General features: G+C 49.7%; 1 pseudogene; it reads left to right on the top strand.

Annotated features, from left to right (window-relative positions):
- The first annotated feature begins 2,359 nt into the window (after positions 1-2,359).
- Positions 2,360-6,158, top strand: LOC128138334 (olfactory receptor 14A16-like; annotated as a pseudogene).
- Positions 6,159-6,174: the final 16 nt, after the last annotated feature.

The raw sequence follows: 6,174 nt of genomic DNA, 5'->3' as shown, positions 1-6,174 counted from the left end.
TGCATGCGGGGTAGACCTGGCCGCCTTGCCGGCAAAGGCGGGGTAGACCAAGCCTCCTTACCCTCGCGGGCGGGTCACGCATGGCCTCCCTACCCGCATGGGCTGGGTAGACCTGACCTCCCTAACCGCGCAGGTGGGGTAGACCTGGCCTCCCTGTTGGTAAGGGCAGGGTCGACCTGGCCTCCCTGCTGGCAATGGCAGGTAGAACTCGCATCCCTGTCAGCAAGGGCAGGGTAGATCTGGTCTCTCTGCCCGCGCTCGGAGGGTAGACCTGGCCTCTCTGCCGGCGCCAGTGGGCCAGACCCGCCCTCCCTACTTGATGCTCTTGGCTCGCCCTGCTATCCCTACTTGATTCTCCGGGTTAGGCCTGGCATCCGTTCCTTGACCCTGCACAATAGTACCGTTACCCCTACTGGTACTCCAGAGTAATATGGGTACCCCTACTGGTACTCCAGGGTACACCTCCTGTCCCTATGGACGTGCAGGGGGTAGACCCGCTGTCCCTACCTAACCCTCTGTGGCAGGCCTGGCGTCCCTACCTGATGCTCTGGGGTAGGCCTGGATCCCTACCTGATCCTGCGCAGTCGTACCGGTACCCCTACTGGTACTCCGGGGTACACCTGCTGTCCCTACAGGCTCGCGGGGGAAGATCCAACCTCCCCACCTGAACCTCTGGGGTTGGACTGTTATCCCTACCTGATGCTCCGGGGTAGGCCTGGCGTCCCTAACCATTCCAGGGTAGACCTGACCTCCCTACTTGCAAGGGCGGGGTTGACCTGTTCTCTGTACCGATGTGGGCTGGGTAGACCTGGCCTCCCTACCTTGACGTGCAGAAACAGACTCCACAATCAGTGAGACTGTAAAGTAGGTATGTTCATTCAGCACTGGGCAGCACGGGGGGTAGTCCCACCAAAGTCGTGCACGCCCGACTCGGCAGTTCGTCTCAAGTTTATACAGTCAAGTGTTACATATTCACAATACACCTATACATACGCATGACCTATCCCCGCTTCATATTAAAATTCGCTCCGAGAGGTCATTTCCATAGTCTCCTCTCAACTGCGCTTGCGCACTGCCTCTTTATGGTGGTCATCTGGTGGTCGCAGAGATGAAGATAGATGACTCCGTCACCCCTAGTAACCTCTTTTCTTGCACAGGCTCAGTGGTTTCTTGGTATTCACCCAAGCCGCAAGACCAGTCTTAGCTGGCTCTTGGGGCCTGCTCCTGCTTCTTATCAGGAACTGTCTCTACCTCATTGGCTAGTTCTTGGGGCCAGCTCTTCTTATCAAAGACTGTCTCTGGCTCAGCTAATTTCAACAATGTAAGCGCTAAACATCATCTCTCATCCCCCTTTATTATGTCTATTGAGATTCTTTTGACTCGCCTTGTCTCACAGTCATCCTCGAGGTAGCAAAGTGAAAGCGCAGGGCAGCTGGGAACAAGACAAATGGACACCGCAGCTCTCTTGACCGTGCTGAGCCACAGAGCACTGAGCCCTTTTGCCTGTTTTGTCTTAAGACTCCACACTTTCAGTCACAAAAATGAGGATTTCTACCCCTAAAAACAGTACTCGCCAGCTGTGATGCTGGAAATTAAAAAAAAAACCAAAACAAAAACAGAGAAAAAATTATCATAAAGACATGCTAAGCCTCTCTTCTGCAGCCCACATTCTTGCAAGTCCCAAGTGCAAATATTGAACTTTTCCATTAAAGTTGGTTTACATCTGACGTTGGTTGCTGTCATAATCCAGCAGGGCAGAGCTGACTACTTGGCAGTGTACAGGCAGAGGTCCTGCTCCTCAAAGCACACTCAGCCAGCACAAAGCAAAGAAAGGAAATGCGCTGGAATTCATGTGGGGGTGGATTTCTAGGAAGAAGGGCGTGGCTTTGCTCAGAGAAGTCTGTTGTAATTTTCCCCTGTCTTTTCCTTCTTAGGACAGCGCCCCCATTTCAAGAACCAGCAAATGTCCAATGGCAGCTCCATAAGCGAGTTCTTCTTCTTGGCATTTGCAGATACACGGGAGCTGCAGCTCTTGCACTTCTGGCTCTTCCTGGGCATCTACCTGGCTGCCCTCCTGGCCAACGGCCTCATCATCACTGCCGTAACCTGTGACCACCGCCTCCACACCCCCATGTACTTCTTCCTCCTCAACCTCGCCCTCCTCGACCTGGGCTCCATCTCCACCACTGTCCCCAAATCCATGGCCAACTCGCTCTGGGACACCAGGGCCATCTCCTACCAAGGATGTGCTTCTCAGGTTTTTTTCTTTTTTATTCTGATGTCAGCAGAGTTTTATCTTCTGACTGTCATGGCCTATGACCACTACGTTGCCATCTGCAAACCCCTGCACTACGGAACCCTCCTGGGCAGCAGAGCTTGTGTCCACATGGCAGCAGCTGCCTGGGGCTGTGGGTTTCTCAACGCTGTGCTGCACACGGCCAACACATTTTCACTACGATTCTGCAATGGCAATGCTGTGGACCAGTTCTTCTGTGAAGTTCCCCAGATCCTCAAGCTCTCCTGTTCTGATGCCTACCTCAGGGAGGCTGGGCTTATTGTGGTTAGTGTCTGTGTGGCATTTGGGTGTTTTGTTATCATTGTGCTGTCTTACGTGCACATCTTCAGGGCCATGCTGAGGATCCCCTCTGAGCAGGGGCGGCACAAAGCCTTTTCCATGTGCCTCCTTCACCTGGCCGTGGTCTTCCTGTTTATCAGTACGGGCATGTTTACCTACCTGAAGCCCCTCTCCATCTCCTCCCCACGCCAGGACCTATGCTGGCAGTTCTGTATTCGGTGGTGCCTCCAGCAGTGAACCCTCTCATCTACAGCATGAGGAACCAGAAGCTCAAGGATGCAGTTCAGAAACTGATGACCAGAAGTTTTTTTAGTAGCAATATACTGCCCATCTGCTTCTACATATCACTCATAACGTAATTCATTACAGGCCCAACCTATCATTTATATGTTTTGTAGTTGTTGATGTTAGTGTTGATTTATTTTTTTTATTTTGTTTTTTCAATTCTGATAATGTTGTCCATGCTTGCATTGTACAGATGAGTTGTAAGCGTGCAAATCACAGGCGTGTGTGGAGACGAACCTGAGTGAGCACAAATGCCATCAGCTATTCCTGGGGATGCCATGAATGTCAGTGTCCTGAAGTCACTTCGCTTTGAGAGTAACGTCCCCTGGGAAACCAACAGAATGCAGCGCTGGGATGTGCTTCCTTGACCTGAGGTCCCCGTGTCCATTCCTCATGCCTTGGGGCATCTCCGATGAGTGCAGAGCAGGGCAATACACCGCAGGGCTGAGGCACCTGCCAGCCTCTGGGAGTGTCAAGAGGAGGCCAGAGAGACACTATGACTGCTGCAATGCACCGCCTGTGCGTGTGCAAGCGTAGGACCCGTGTCTCTGAACACCCTGTGTGTATGAAGAGTGCATGAGGACAGCTCAGCTGTGGACACCTCACAGAGCCCTGACATTTCTGTCTGTGACTATGGAGTGATTGCTGGAGGTGACTTACTGATATGTGTCCCCCCCTTAAGGGAAGGTAAACCTCCAGGGTGGAATGCGGTGGATATGCAAGAGATCTGTTCCATAATAATTCCCTCAGCAACATAACCTGCAAGCTTAGATGTTAGCAACACCAGGGGAGCTTGGTATGCTGACTCTAAGAGAAACAACACGGAGGGTGGAGCAGAGTGGAGACACCACGGCCAGGCTCTGTGATATCACCGCAGGGATAGGGAACTGGAACTACTGGAACAAGAATGGAAGGTCCCTGCATTGAATCCACCGAAGCAAGGAGGTGAAACAATGGGGGTTCTGTCAACGCTATGGCCTTACTTCTGATTTATATCATAAGTGCCCAGTTCTGGAGTAGTGACATGCTAAATCATGTCCTCTGGGTGAACTTTGCTTATATAATATCATTATACTACCAAAACACACCTCCATCCCAAAACTTACCCACCTCCAAGGTGCAAGCACCCCACCCACAGAGCATGTGCTCTGAATTTTTTCTAGCATATACCTTTAAAAGCAAAGCAAGAGAACTTTATACCAATCAAAGTAAAGATGTGTATGACTAGAGTCACTCAAGCTCCACCTACAAGAAAAATTGTACAAAAAGACCCCCAAAGAGGAAGACCGTTAGGGAAGATACCATCATAGACAAGTCAGGAGGACATTGCTGACTTCTGCGACCAGTCGACTGGTCCCATAGGAAGTCCATAGCCCACAGGTTTCTATAGGGAAGCCTACTGGGTGAGATTTGAACACTCGGCTGTACCAAGTGCTTCCCCAGGAAACTTAAAAATCTCTATATAGAGAGTTGCTTTATTTTTTGATTTTGTGCACTGTATTCAACATTTGCACGTGCTTTGAAGACAGCGTATTTATCACCAGCAATCCACAACAACCTGTACTGTCACTTTAATAAACTGCGCTGCTCATTAATCTAGTCATGATAATTCCTTAATGCAAACAAACTCCCTAAGTCTGGTAATTCTTGTGCGTTGAACGTGGCTAAGCTGAGAGTGCAGTGTGCTATAAGTACATCGGTCATCGTGATAGTTACGCGACTGGACTTATAGTGCTGAATCGGACATTACTCAGAAACTAAACCTAGCCACCCCCAGTGCCTCTGACATCTGAGGACAAGCTGGAACGCAAGGGGGTTTATTTTCTGCCAAATTCCTTTACCCTTTACCGCAACAGTGACTCCAGGAACAACTCCCACTATCACAGTGAGATTCGTCCAACTCATCTTGGAAAGGCTCATTGAGAGTTCCTCTGTCTGCTACGATACCCATCCTTGGCTTTCTGGCCTGTGCCTTCAAATACACAACATGGAAGAAGCATGCCTGTGGAGCATCTCACCTGTGTAGTCAGAAGGGGTTCCGCAAGCATCAGCGACATTGCCCTCTAGAAGGCGGCATTTCTCCCCTTTCAGAAGGCACAGAGCACATCTAGGGACTCTTAATACACTCAGAAGCACACCCCTCCATGTTTCACCTCTCTGAACTTCCTTCACCATTTCTTTCAGCAATGACCAAAGAAGAAAAAGGTTCTTCCTCATAGGTGTCCTATTAGGAGAGAGTGGACAAGAAGGACCTTAGCCTCCCACAGTGTCGCAGAAGAGCGGAATGCACCTCATTCAAAAGAGAGCAGCAGCAGTATGTTGTATTGAGGTAAAATAATAATTTGACAGAGTTCAGTAAGTTCAATGGAATTTAACAAAGTTTTAACACTGGTTTGACAAGGTTCAGTAAGTTTGATGGCAAGGTTCACCTTACCATTTTTATATATATATATATATATATATTTATATATATATATAACATTTATAAAGCTATAGAAATCAAATTAATATAGCCACAAAAGCATAGGTATGAAATGGATATAACCTTCTTTAATAAGATCTAATGAAGTGAAGAATTATAAGTGTGAATAGAAACAAAAGGAAAAGGCCGGGCTGGGGTCGCCCACTTCACCAGGCTGCAGAATGAGCCCTGACTGGTCTGGTGTGTGTGTGGGGACACTTCAAGAGGGTGGAAGGGTGCCTGGAAGGTGGTGGGGCATGGACAAGCTGGAACATGCCCAAAGACTATGGCCCCTTTCTAGGACGCCTCCAAGGGGCCCCCATAACAAATCCTGTCACGTGCAAAGAAGGGCACAGAAGGCAGGCTCCCACATCCCAGCCCAGCCCTGCAGGGTGGCCATGCAGGGTTACTGGGGCAGAGTCTGGGCTTTGCACGGTGCAGCAAGACACAGGCCTTGTGAGCTGTGAGAATAGAAAACCAGGACCAAATGCCAACCTCAGAAGAACATGTGCATGGGGACAAAGAGGAAAAGACCTGAAGGGAATCCCCAGGAAGAACCACATGAATGAGAAAGAACAGCCAATGGGCCTGTGAACTGCAAATTTCATTTTGAGGTATCGCACTCAGAAGATGAGTGGTGGTGGTGGTGAGCTCCCTTTCCCCATGGTTGTAGGGGATCTCAGAGCTACCTGTAAGACTCTTGCAGGGTACGGTCTGGTGCTACATGTTTTGCCTTGTCCTTAGGTTGATGACCTGACTGGATGTTTCAAAAAACTCCAGATGACTGAGGGAGGGGAGAAATCAGGAGTGGGCTGGGACATGTCCAGGTCCACCTGAGCCACACCAGCCAAAC

The sequence above is a fragment of the Harpia harpyja genome, unplaced genomic scaffold (assembly GCF_026419915.1).
Source record: "Harpia harpyja isolate bHarHar1 unplaced genomic scaffold, bHarHar1 primary haplotype scaffold_39, whole genome shotgun sequence".
Taxonomy (NCBI): Eukaryota; Metazoa; Chordata; class Aves; order Accipitriformes; family Accipitridae; genus Harpia; species Harpia harpyja.
Note: the sequence above shows the minus strand (reverse complement) of the source record. Positions and strands in the feature narration are given on the sequence as shown.